We start from the raw sequence: 14345 nt of genomic DNA, 5'->3' as shown, positions 1-14345 counted from the left end.
TTTTGAGACAATGTCTTGCTCTCTTGCCCAGGCTGGGGGTGCAGTGGAGTGGTGTGATCATGGCTTACTGCAGCCTCAACCTTCTGGGCTCAAACAATTCTTCCACCTCAGCCTCCCAAGTAGCTGGGAGTCTCACTCTGTCTCCTGGGCTGGAGTGCAGTGGTGCGCTCTTGGCACTGGGACAACAAGCGTGTGCCTCCATATCCAGCTATTTTTTTTATGTCTTTGTAGGGACAAGGTCATGTTGCCTGGACAGTTCTCAAACTCCTGGGTTCAAGTGATCCTCCTGCCTCAGCCTCCCAAAGTGCTGGAATTACAGGCATAAGCCAACGCACCTGGCCCTCAATTTATTTTCATTGCAATCTGTAACTAGGTGGTCCCTGACTCCAGTGGCCCCTCAACACTTAACCCCTCACCTCTCGTGCATCAATTTCCCCCACCGTCTGAAAACATGTGCCAGGCTTAACCATCTTGAAAAACGATGATTCCCGCCAGGTGCGGTAGCTCAGCCTGTAATCTCAGCACTTTGGGAGGCTAAGGTGAGTGGCTTGCCTGACTCTGCTCCCCTGTTCCCCGCGTTCTCCAGCCTTTGCCTACGCAAATGTGTCCGTCCCTTGACACATCTCCTACTCCAACTGCACGATCTCAGCTCACTGCAACCTCCGCCTCCTGGGTTCAAGCCATTCTCCTGCCTCAGCCTCCCAAGTAGCTGGGATTACAGGCACCCACCACCACGCCCAGCTAATTTTTGTATTTTTAGTAGAGACGGGGTTTCACCATGTTGGCCAGGCTAGTCTCGAACTCCTGACTTCATGATCTGCCCACCTCAGCCTCCCAAAATGCTGGGATTACAGGCCTGAGCCACTGCGCCCGGCCGTCCTCCCTGTTTTGATTCCCAGAAGGACCATCCGCCTCTGCCCCAGCCTCAGAGGCTTCATCCAGTTTCCCGATCCACTGTCAATGGCTCGCTTTTGTCTGAATTGTTCTTCAAAATGATTCCTCTGTTGTGTTCTTTACTTTCATTTCCATTCTTATCCAGCTGCTCATCTCTCACTAAATTACAGCAACATTAAAAAAAAGTATTGAAAAATAAAAAAGGTAGCCAGGTGAAGTGGCTCATGCCTGTAATCCCAGCACTTTGGGAGGCCGAGGCAGGCGGATCACGGGAGGTCAAGAGTCCAAGACCAGTCTGGTCAACATGTCGAAACCCCGTCTCTACTAAAAATACAAATATTAGCTGAGCGTGGTAGTGGGTGCCTGTAATCCCAGCTCCTTGGGAGGCCGAGGCAGGAGAATTGCTTAAACCCGGGAGGTAGAGGTTGCAGTGAGCCGAGATCACGCCACTGCACTCCAGCCTGGGCAACAAAAGCGAGACTCCATCTCAAAATAAATAAATAAATAAAATAAAATAAGGTGTTCCTGGCTAGGCACAGTGGCTCACACCTGTAATCCCAGCACTTTGGGAGGCTAAGGTGGGCAAATCACTTGAGGTCAGGAGTTCAAGACCAGCCTGGCCAACATGGTGAAACCCATCTCAAAAAAAAAAAAAAAAAAAGGTATTCCTGCACATGGCTCATGAAAGGGGAAAAAATGGAAACCACAGGACAGTTCCTGACTGACCTGGCTGAGCTCCAAGAGCTGCGAGCGTTAACCCGCACCCCACCCAAGTCTGCTCTGTCATTCGCCTGCCTCTTCCACACTTCCTCCAATGTCATTTTCACCAAACAACGCCTCAATTAGGAATGAATCAGGCTCCCCTACTGCCGCAATGGAGACACCCTGCTGGGGGCAAAGGACCCCAGAATCTGGACCCATTTTACCTTTCCTATAGTAGCTTTTACAATGAGTGGTTTGTAAAAGTCTAATATTCATCCCCCTCCTCTCCTCCCCCCGCCACCGCCCCCTGCAAAAGCCCTCACAGATTGGTTTTGGAGAATGTTTGAGACCCAAGCAACTCATTATTTGTGTAAGTGTAAATAAACCCAAAGAGTCAAACCTTTCTGCCTCTATTAAACATACTGTATTCACCTCAGTAACTTAATAGTCGCTGAAGGAAAGTTTCTCTTTACAGAGCATGCCAGCCACTAAATGAAGGAACAGTAGAATGAAAACATCACCATTTTGCAACCCGTGACGAATTAACAGAGTTGGGCAACAATTATTAACAGATGTTAGCATCACAAAAAGAGAGGATCTGACATTACGTAACTCTTCATCGAAGTTCACATTACCATTTATAAAGTAATGCCAAAAAAAGATCCAGCTGGAATCTGATCAAGACTCCAGACCCAATCACCCACTTACAGGAGATACGGAGGAAGGGAGCGCTTTAAACACCGCCCCTGTAAAAATGCCAGGTTTCCTCAACAAGTGAATTGCAAGAGAAAGAGAGAGAAACCCGTAGGTTAAAAGAGAACTAAGAGTCAGAAAGCAGATTAGTGGTTGCCAGGGGCTGGGGGGCAGGAGAGGGAAACGGGAGTGACGGCTCACGAATACAGAGATTTCATTCTGGGGTGATGAAAACGTTCTGGAATTAGATAGTGGGTGATGGTTGCAGAATCTTCTGAATATGCTAAACGTAAGTGCAGTGGCGTGATCTCACTGCAACGTCCACCTCCCGGGTTCAAGTCATTCTCCTGCCTCAGTCTCCTGAATAGCTGTGATTACAGTAGTTCAAGACCAACCTGGGTGACACGGTGAAACTGTTTCCACTGAAAACACAAAAATTAGCCAGGCATGGTGGCATGCACCTGTACCAGCTATTAGGGAGGTTGAGGCACAAGAATCACTTGAACCCAGGAGGCGGAGGTTGCAGTGAGCCGAGATCCCACCACTGCACTCCAGCTTGGGTGATAAAAGTAGACCAGACCGCAAACTAACAAGAAAAGGAAACATATTAGCCAGTTACGGTGGACGGATCTTATTTTGGATTCAAATTCAAAAGACAAGCTGGAAAAAACTTTTTTTTTTGAGACGGAGTCTCACTCCACATACATATTCTTTACACTTAGTTCAAATGCATTCTTGTTTGTTTAAGGACAATTTAGGTGGCAGTTTCTGTGCTTAGACAAGAGACTGGCAGAAGCTATGGGCACTCCCTCTGGCCTTTGCTGGCCAACTACTGCTCGAATAATGGATTTGTAGCAAGCTGGAGAGTTTATTTCATGCCACAGTCGGGGTGGCAGGGCACGGCTGATTCGAGGGGTCAGGATGAAGTGTGAAGGTGTTTTGGATACATTCTCTGCAGCACACAAGGAAGCCCTAGTGGGCTCAGCACAGGCTTGTGGAGTTGGACAGGCCTGGGTTTGATCCCAGCCCTGCCGTCTGTTTCTCAGCTGTGGAATCCTTCACGCTACATCCCAGAGTGTGGGATCACTGAATGGAGGTGTCTGTGAGACAATCATTATAAAAGTCAGTAATGTAGCCCCTCTACCATCAGAGAGGGATTGCAACAGATACGGGGGAACAGTGGGGTTAATTTTTTTTTTAAGACAGAGTCTCACTCTGTGGGTACAAAAATCATATGAGTTTTTGATGATGAGTATGGGAAGAAATATCCAACATTCCTCCCTAAATTCTGGGCCATTTTAAGAGCGAACTCCATACAGCCAGGACAGAGGAATGAAATATGTCCTCCAGTGGAGTTCCAAGGGGTGGGCACAGCACAGGCTGAGGAATGAGGACTGTGCTTCTGTGGGAAGGGAACTTAAGGGATTTGCAGGAAAATTCAGAGATTAGAGGATGCGGAGAGGCAGAGAAGTGCGGGCGTGCAGCTGCTCAGGGACGACTGGGATTGGACAGCAGAAAGGGGACAAGATGAAGTGTCCCTTTAACAGCCACCTGAGGAAGGGAGAGGGACTTGTCCCTACATCAGAGCCCAAGCAGCTGTGAGCAGCCTCATTCAGACCCCAGGCTCAGACTGAAAAACAATAGAGCAAATGGCTCTCCCAGGGGCCTGGGAATCCAAGGAGAGACTGTGCCAGGAGGGAACTCGCTGGGGTGTCTGGCTTATCATCACCCCGCACAGACAGGGAGCTGTCAGAGAAGACCTAAAACGATCAGAAACCAGCTAGAAGGTGGCTGGCTTTTCAGGATTTTCATGGCAATGCTCTGGCAACATTAAACAATCCCAACAAGAAAGTGCTCCTCCCCCAAAGCCTCTATTGGTCTAAATTCTAAAATGTTGCTGCAGTTGCTGGATTTCAGTAATATACACACATTTTAAGTCTTCCCTTTATTACGCATCACATGCTACATGAGAGCTAATTTGGAGAACTCTCAAACCAACACGTGCAGACTCAGTTAAGACATTTGTTTGAAGAGGGAGTTCCTTTAGGGTCCCCAGGAATCACATGACTAATAATAAACCAGCACTGGACATCTATAGACTACTTCATCCAACAACAGCAGAATGTACTTTCTTCTCAAGTTCACATGCAACATTCACCAAGATAGACCATATTCTGGGCCATAAAAGGCATGTTTATGCCTCAACAAATCTAAAAGAATAGAAATCATACAACATACGCTCTCAGACCACCATGTTATCAAACTAGGAATCAATAACAGAACAATATCTGGAAAATCCCCAAATTCTTGAGGATTAAACAATACACTTGTATTAGTCCATTCTCACACTGCTATAATGAACTTCTTGACCGGGTGCGGTGGCTCACGCCTGTAATCCCAGTACTTTGGGAGGCTGAGGCAGGTGGATTACCTGAGGTCAGGAGTTCAAGACCAACCTGGCCAACATGATGAAACACCATCTCTACTAAAAATACAAAAAAACTAGTTGGGCATGGTGGCAGGCACCTGTAATCTCAGGACTTATGGGGCTGAGGCTGGAGAATCGCTTGAACCTGGGAGGCAGAGGTTGCAGTGAGCAGAGACCGCGCCATTGCACTCCGGTTTCTTTAGGCAACAAGAGCGAAACTCCATCTCAAAAAAAAAAAAAAAAAAAAACCCTCCCGAAACTGAGTAATTTATAAAGGAAAGAGGTTTAATTGACTCACAGTTCTCATGGCTGAGGAGGCCTCAGGTAACTTATAATCATCGCGGAAGGAGAAGCAAGCACATTATTCACAAAACAGCCAGAGCAAGACCAGAGCAAGCAGGACAGGAACTAGCAAACACTTATAAAACCATCAGATCTCGTGAGAACTCACTCGCTATCACGAGAATAGTATGGGGGAAACCACTCCCCTGATTCAATTACCTCCCACCAGGTTCCTCCCTCAACACCTGGGGATTACAATTCAAGGCCGGGCACAGTGGCTCCCACCTGTATTCCCAGCACTTTGGAAGGGAAGGTGGGCGGACCACCTGAGATCAGGTGAGACCAGCCTGACTAACATGGTGAAACCCCGTCTCTACTAAAGATACAAAAAATTAGCTGGGCATGGTGGCACGTGCCTGTAATCCCAGCTACTCAGGAGGCTGAGGCAGGAGAATTGCCTGAACCCAGGAGGCGGAGGTTGCGGTGAGCCGAGATCGCGCCATTGCACTCCAGCCTGGGTAACAAGAGCGAAACTCCGTCTCAGAAAAAAAAAAAAAAAATACAAAAATTAGCTGGGCATGGTGGTGGGCGCATGTAATCCTAGCTACTGGGGAGCTGAGGCAGGAGAATTTGCTTGAACCTAGCAGAAGGAGGTTGTAGTGAGCAGATATTATACCATTGCACTTTAGCCTGGGCGACAAGAGAAAAAAAAAATTCAAGATGAAATTTGGGTGGGGACACAGCCAAACCATATCAACACTTCTTTTTTCTTTTTCTTTTTTTTTTTGGAAACAGTCTTGCTCTGTCGCCCAGGCTGGGAAACAGTGGAGTGATCTCGGATCACTGCAACCTCCACCTCCTGGGTTGGAGTGATTCTGGTGCCTCAGTCTTCCAGGCGCCACCATGTCCAGCTAATTTTTGTACATTTAGTAGAGATGGGGTTTTGCCATGTTGACCAGGCTAGTCTCGAACTCCTGATCTCAGGTGATCTGCCCATCTCAGTCTCCCAAAACGCCGGGATTACAGGTGTGAGCCACCATGCCCAGCCCATATTAATAAAAAATGAAAATACATCCCATTCATGGGGTGCAGCAAAAGGAATGTTTAGAGGAAAATTGATAGCATCAAATGCAGATATTAGAAAAGAAGAAAGATCTGTAGTCAACATTCTAGGTTCCCACCTCAGGAAACTAGAAAAAGAAAAGCAAATTAAATCCAAAGTAAGCAGAAGAAAAGAAATAAAATTAGAGCAGAAATCAATGAACTTAAAAACAGGAAATCAGTAGAGTAAAACAATGAAACCAAAAGCTGATTCTTTGAAAAGATCAGCCTCTGGCCAGGCTGCAAAGACAAAAAGAGAGAATATGCAAATCACTAATATCGGAAAGAGCAATGAAATGAAACAGACGGCATGGACAGGCTGAAATAGCCAACCACATTGAAGCCGAACAAAGTCACAGGACTGACCCTACCCAACCTCAAGATGGACTGTATAAAGCTACAGTAATCCAGACAGTGTGGTATTAGTGACAGAACAGATGAATGCAATAAAATAGGGAGTTCACAAACAGGCCCACATAAGTGTAGTCCACTGATGTTTCACAAGAGGCAATGGCAGCACAGTGGAGAACAGATCAACAAACGGTTATGGAACCACGGGATTTAAATTGAAAAGGATTTTTAATTTTTTTTTGAGAGAGAGAGAGTCTCACTCTGTCACTCAGTCTTGAGTGCAGTAGCACAGTCTCTGCTCTCAGCCTCCCAAGTAGCTGGCATTACAGGCATTTGCCAATGCACTCGTCTAATTTTTGTATTTTAGTAGAGATGGGGTTTCACCATGTTGGTCAGGCTGCTCTCAAACTCATGACTTCGGAAGATCCACCCACCTCAGCCTCCCAAAGTTCTGAGATTACAGACAGGAGCCAACAGGCCCGCCCAACATTTTTAATTTTAAAAACCAACTGAAGGTGGGGCGTGGTGGCTCACGCCTGTAATTCCAGGACTTTGGGAGGCCTAGGCTCATCTGAGGTCAGGAGTTTGAGATAAGCCTGGCCAAATGGTGAAATCTCATCTCTACTAAAAATACCCAAAATTAGCTGGGCGTGGTGGCATGCACCTGTAGAGCCAGCTATTCCGGAGGCTGAGGCGGGAGAATGGCTTGAACCCAGGAGGCGGAGGTTGTTGCAGTGAGCAGAGATTGTGCCATCGCACTCTAGCCTGGGCGGCACAGCGAGGAGATCCTGTCTTAAAAGAAGAAAGAAAGGAGGGAGGGGGAGAGAGAGAGAGGGAAGGAGGGAGGGAGGAAGGGGGAGAGAGAGGAGAGAGAGAGAGTGAAAAGAAAGAGAAAGGAAGAAGAAAGAAAAAGAAGAAAGAGAAAGAAGGGCGGGAGGGAGAGAAGGAAGGGAGAGAGTGAAAGAGAGAGAGAAAGGAAGAAACGAAGGAAGAAAGAAAAGGAAATTTAAGTGTGTTTAATGGAAAAGTGAAAACAGCCTTTACGCAGGGAACACCACAAGATGTAATATTTTTATTTGATAGGTGGAAAGTTCATTTCATAACGTGAAATCTTTTTCTAAATTTGAAAAAAAAATCTTTAAAATGGACATATCTTCTTTTTTAAACTGTTAGTTGCTTCTTTTAAAACTAATGAACTAATCGAAAAATACCAATGATCCTTACAAGGATTCCATGCGTTTTACTGAAAATAATTTTGTCGTAAGAGGATTGTTCACAATGACCCGCTCTGGGGGTCAAGGGGCCGGGCCCCTACTACTGAGCCTGGAAAGGCAAAGAGCCCCGAAGCTGCGCTCCCCGCTCTCCCCGCGCCCTTCGCGTCGGGTCTGGCCCCACCGGCAGCGCCTGGGATCCGCTGTGCGGCCCAGGGCGGGGGTCCTGGGCTGCCCCTGCTGAGAAGCCAGGCGCGCGTCCACCCCCCGGGCGTCTCTCCGAGGCTCTGTGCGCCTCATTCCTCCACGGCATCGCTTTTTAAAAGGACAATTGCTAATTATGTACTTTTAAATTTTAGCTTCCATGGACAAAATGTTTCCCTTTCTGTTTAGAGGGGGGTCCCTACCTCCTTCCAGAATAGCTCAAGGTGCCCAATGCACTTTGAAACAAAACCGCTTGATAACAGGGGCGCAGGACTATGGCGAAAACGCCAGGAAAGCTTCCTAAACAGCTCAAACAAAGCCAAACAAACCTTGGAAGGCTCGAGAAAAGCATCGTGGGTGACACCAGGATCTGGGACTTCATTTATTTATTTATTTTAAAAGAGGGTCGTTGGGAAGGAAAAGGGGGGGGATCCCGGGTAAGGGAAACGCGCGCTCCCTCCACGGGGAACCGAGGCGAGGAGAACCGCGCCAGCGCTGCGCGGGGGGAGTGGTGGGGGTCCGGGACCACCGAACGCCGGGGACTCCTGATTCGGGGGAGGGGGCCCACTGAATTCCGAAGGGTCCCCGATCGCCCTTCTGGGCTGTTTCTTCCTTCCTAAGAGGACGCGCCCCTCTCGCTCCAGACGCCCTGGCCCTGGAGACTGAGGCCCCGCCGTGTGCTCCGTTGGAGTCTTGATGGATGTCATTGATGGATGCGGCTGATGCTGTATTTCCATGCAAATCACCCACAATGCTTTGAGCAGGGTTGTCCGAGCTCCTTTAATGCCACTGAAGACAGAAAGACCTTTTTCTTACAAAGCCAATGTATTTAATAGTCTTATTTTTTAAACATATACTTTATATTTGGGGCGTATTTATATTTTTCTTTTTTAACGCTTGTGAATACTCACCATAACTATGAAAAAGATGGAACTTTTGAGGCTTATATATGCAGCAGCAGGCCCTATTATTCCGGCTGGTCCGAGTGCAGTGGTGTTTACAACTAATTGATCACAACCAGTTACAGATTTCTTTGTTCCTTCTCCACTCCCACTGCTTCACTTGACTAGCCTTTTGCTGCGAATTTGGAGTGGGGAAGCATTTTCTGTTCCCCTATGGAAAAGCCAAGTATTAGACCCTGCCTGAGGGTTTTATTAAACATATCACTACTTGCCAGTGAAGATGACTAGTGGACAGAGCACATTGAGTGTTTTTAGGAGCCTGTCATGGTCCATGTTGAAAAGGCAGGTCCCCTTGTTCTCTGAATTGTACCTTGAGAATAAGGAGAACCATAGCTTTAGGTGACCTAAGCAATGAACCATGTCTCACGCACCTCCTTACCCACGGTGTCAGACATGAATAAGAGGAATCCAGGAGAGGCCAAAGGTCTGCAGAGTGCAGTGGTAACAGAGCAAGTACTGCAAGTTCCAAAGTAACGTGTATAGCATGATTCTATTTCACACTACAAAGGAAAACACTTTGCACACCTGTGCATAAGCTTGTCTGTGTTAATACAGTATTACTAAGATCAAAGATGAAGGAAATCCCAAGCTGTCAACTTAGAAATGATGCAGACGTGATATATTATGGGATAGGGAAGCTGCTCACCTCGGATGCCATGGTTCACGGTATTGTCTGTAAGACCTGGGTCCACCAAGTTTTGCTTTTCTCATGAAACATAAAGATTTTGGTATTGGAAAATATGCCCTTTCTCTTCGCAAATGCTGCGCTTTGGCAAATCAAAATTATTTTGGTTTCAAACTACTGTGTGTGCAATGATAGTAGGATATAGTGTGCCATATTTGGGACATACTTATATAAAAAGCTATGTACACTATTGTTCAAATTTGACCAGGCTTCCTGTATTTCATCTGGCAACCATATCTTATTCAAATACGTCTTAGGAGAGAACTAATGCCAAATTCTTTTCTTCCTCAAGTTATCATATTACTCTGAGAGTTGCACTGGGCATTCGTTATCGCTTTGCAGGTATTATCTGGTTAGGAAGCTTCTGGATATAGGGTACATATGTCATCAAGACTAATAGAATTGTACAGTCCTATATTTGTGGAATGAAATCGCCTAAAGTCAGAGAAATTGACTCTGCTCTTGTGTTTGTTCATTTCGTAGTGTCCATATTAACAGTTATTTCACCATCAATTACACACTTTTTTTCTCTCTCTCGCTCTCCCTCCCTCCTAACTATCCATCCATCAGTCTTTTAGTTTTTAGCAATGTTTCCACTGATTGGAATAGTACAGCAATTGGTTTCATGGCTTTGTTGCCATTGTCTGGTTGCTGGTTTTTCTTTGCGGGGTAGCAGAGAGAATACTCTTGGGGAAGAAAGGTTATTCCGGCTCTGCAAGTAATGAACTCAGTGGCTGGTACTCAGCTGTTTATATGATCTCTCTCAGAACCTTGGTTTCTTCATTTGTAAAATGGTAATGTCTGTCAAACTAACCTAACTGGGTTGCAAAAAATATTAAATGAAATAAGTCATATGAAAATACCCTGTACCTTATAAAATACAAATGTATTCCTTTGCAAATACAAAATGGTGACGATGGCCAATAGACTGTTACTTTACTGCAGTATCATTTAATTGCCAATATTCCTGAGATACAGTGACAGTCCTGTGTTAATAGCTGGTGCAAGATCATAGCATCATCAGTTGGCTTGAACAATCACTGTAGTTAAGGCATGTCTATTACCAAAGAAGCAGCAAGCTAGCTGTACAGGAAAAGGCTCAGGACTTAGATTGAGAAGACTCACAGAGAGCCCTTGGTCTCTGTAAGTCTTGGCTTCCTGAGTGTAATGCTCCTAGTGACCCCTTTACCTCTCTTGTAGGATCGCCTTGAGACTGAAACAAGAAGATAAACATGGAAGCTCTTGGGAAACCCACGTGTCTTCACGGTGCCTTGAGTTACCTGCACCTATAAGAACAAACAAAGTATTCTTTTGTTATATATACATATTTTGTGGCAGTCACTGGACTGCAACACCACCACAATCTTATGAAACAGCACTTTGCCTCTGAGGCTGTTAGGAATTTATACTTCCATGTAGTGAAGTGGGAAAGACCAGTGAATGACCCTTTGTTTCTGATGAGGAGGCAGCTGCATGGCTTTCTTAAGGTTACACAAGAACCTAAGGGCTGAACCAGGATTGGAAAGTGGCTCTGTTGCCTCACGTGGCTGTCCCACAAAGTACTCTGCCCTCTTCCGCCTTCTTCTCTATATTCAAGCTCTTGGACTTGGTTTGTCTTCCTTCAAAATGCTTTCTCTCTGAGAATATTCACATCTCTGAGTTTCAAAACTTAACAGAAAGAGATAAAGCTAAAATAAAAATAAAAATAAAAAATTTAACAGGATTGTCAACTTTTAAATGTCTCTTTTGTCCATTGAATGTTGCATCATCAAATACCAGTCTTTCAACACTTAAAAATCCTGGCTGGGTGCGATGGCTCACGCCTGTAATCCTAGCACTTTGGGAGGCTGAGGTGGGAGGATCACTTGAGGTCAGGAGTTCAAGACCAGCCTGGCCAACATGGTGAAACCCCATTTCTACAAAAATAGAAAAATTAGCCAGGTGTGGTGGCATGAGCCTATAGTCCCAGCTACCCAGGAGACTAAGGCAAGAGAATCACTTGAACCCAGGAGCCGCAGTGACCCTAACCCTAACCCTAACCTAGGGAGTTGCAGTGACTCAAGATCACGCCACTGCACTCCAGTCCAGGTGACAGAGTGAGACTCTGTTTCAGAAAAGAAAAGAAAAAGCCCTATTCATCCTCATCCCATTTCCTGTCTTTGATCTCTTAGGACATACTAATACTATCTTCCCAATAATTGGTCCTTAGCATCTATTACTATTTCTTTGATTATAGTTTTCTTTTTGTCTGTGATGGGTTTTCCCAAATTTACTGTTTGTTTCTGGAAGAAAAGGATGGTATTTCCCTTGCTTTCTACCCCCCCGCCCTGGTATTCCATGCTCTTATCTCAACGATAGAAACACAATATTACTATTTGGTGATGCTGACATTTTAAAACTGAGATGATGAAAATAAGAAACAATGGAAAGCGGGAGGGTGGCAACCCTGTAAAAGACTAGTCAAGTGCAGTAGTGAGAAGGGGGGAAAGAGTAGAACAAGGAGTTCGATCTGTAACTGACTGTGAACAATCAATTGAGATAACTCACTACCTTCGGACCAGCCAAGAGCAGTGCACCCTGCTTGAGATATTTAAGGCCCCCAAATCTGTTCAGTTTTACCTTACAGTGATATTTTAGTTTCCATTTCTTGATGACTATATTTACAGTATAGATGATATACATCCTCTAAGAATTCTCCAGCACATCTATTTATCAATAGATGGAAAACATACTAAACAACAAGAATCAGCAGTGTTGCTAAGCATCCTGGGAAAGAGACATGCAAAATTAGCATCTCGTCATCAGGGCGTCTCTCTCCTCAGGTCCTGTTTGTCTTGAGTGATTAAGCCGCCACAAGGTCTGGGAGAGCCACCCAATCTGCAATGGCCTCCTTTATCTGTTTGCTGTGTGACCCTCAGGACAGCTCTGTGGGACCTGGAGGAAACTGTGAGTCCTACAGATAGTCTGTGCTTCCTGAGTCGGTAAATCCCAGCAAGCGCCACTATGTGGAGGCTGACACTTTCGCATCTCGTTGAGTCAGTTCCCTACAGAGATGCTTCCCCCATTGCCCAAGATCCCTGCCTCCTCCCTAAACCCCAACCGATAGAACAGAAACCACCACCCCAGGAACATGAAGGGGAAGCATCTGAAATGCCCAAAGATCTGGGATTGCTCCTGAGGACTTCAGAATCTGAAGGGACAAAAGGCAGAAGCAGGAAGTCCAAAGTAAAGACGACTAAGAAAAGGCGAGTGGAAAAGATTTCTGTGAAAGTGTCAGAGGCAAAGCGCTGAAAGACCTGAAACTCACGCCAAAAACAAAGAACAGCAAAAAGACAGCAGGGATGTGTCTGGAGCAACAAGGATCGGGCTGCTCCTGGGGCAGCAGAATTCACAGCTCTGTTTTACTCCTGATGAAGGATCTTCCTCCTGCAGCAACAAGTAGACCCTACAGTAAAGGTGCAGGCAAGGGGAGGGGAAAGGCAGCAGCTGCCCAATGAATTCACATCTTCAAGGCCTGAGAAAATGTGCACCTGGGTGCGCCAAGCCGATGGAAAAGCAGGATCATTGACAATGTTTGACTCCTCCTGGTACCTAGCACAGTACCTGGGACACAGCAGGTGCTATGTAAATGTGTTGAGTGAATGAATGAATTAATGCAATCGAGGAGAATGAAGAACCCCAGAAAACTAGACATGGTTAGATGTTGTCCTAATTTTCAAAAGCGGGGAAAACAAGGGAGAGTTTCATAAATGACACTCTCTATAACGATGTTGCTCTGTAGCAAAATTCTAGAATGGATTATTTTAAGAACGAGGCAGGTATACATTGGCAGCCAACTTGAAATTAATAAGAAAAAGTTGTGCACCAGAACAGCTTTATTTCTTTTTCTTTTTCCCAGACATTCAAAGGCCTCCACACATTGACTTCCGCCTTGCCTTCCACCACCAGCTCCAGGACACCTGAAGACCTCTTAAACCAGCGATTCCCTGAGCCTGTTCTGTGCTGGTTCCTCTAAGCTTGCTCTGGCCTCTCTCCAAGACTTGGTGATTTGGGCCTGATTATCTTTGACTTTTGTTATCTATAACTTACAATGTGTTTTGTGAGCAGTTTAATAAATAAGAAAGAAATGCTTGTTTTGGGGAGGGATTCAGAAAGTCACCAATACAAAGTTGTTGTTGTTTTTTTCTGAGACGGAATCTTGCTCTGTCGCCCAGGCTAGAGTGCAATGGCATGATCTCAGCTCACTGCAACCTCCACCTACCAGGTGCAAGCAATTCTCCTGCCTCAGCCTCCCAAGTAGCTGGGATTACAGGCACCCGCCAACACACCCAGCTAATTTTTGTATTTTTAGTACAGATGGGGTTTCACTGTGTTGGCCAGGCTGATCTTGAGCTCCTGATCTCGTGATCCACCCACGTTGGCCTCCCAAAGTGCTGGGATTACAAGCATGAGCCGCCACGCCCGGTCTGTTTTTGTTTTTAATTGCACAGCATGATTTTACTAAGTTGTTTATGCCTCTCATCTCTGTCTTTGCATGGGCTGGGGGTGATCTAGTCCAGTGAGTGGACTGGAAGTCCACTCAGCAGCCAGGCTCAGAGGCAGTGGATGGGGATTAGGGCCACTCTGGGAGAGGAGGTTTCTGGGGCTGTTTCCTGGCCAGATCCTGCCTCACCTGTTTCCAATGACCACATGAATGAAGACACCGAAGCTGACTAATCAGACTGACTGATGACACAACAGGTGTCATCACATGCGTGAGAATCCGGCAGGCACTAGAGGCGGACAGTGCGGGCTGCAGCCACATGATCTCGGCTTGAGTCCTAGTTTTCACC

The sequence above is a fragment of the Aotus nancymaae genome, unplaced genomic scaffold (genome assembly GCF_030222135.1).
Source record: "Aotus nancymaae isolate 86718 unplaced genomic scaffold, 86718_ANA_hifiasm-v0.15.2.pri h1tg000002l, whole genome shotgun sequence".
In the NCBI taxonomy this organism is placed as follows: Eukaryota; Metazoa; Chordata; class Mammalia; order Primates; family Aotidae; genus Aotus; species Aotus nancymaae.
The sequence above is the reverse complement of the archived record's forward strand: the minus strand, read 5'-3'. Positions refer to the sequence as shown.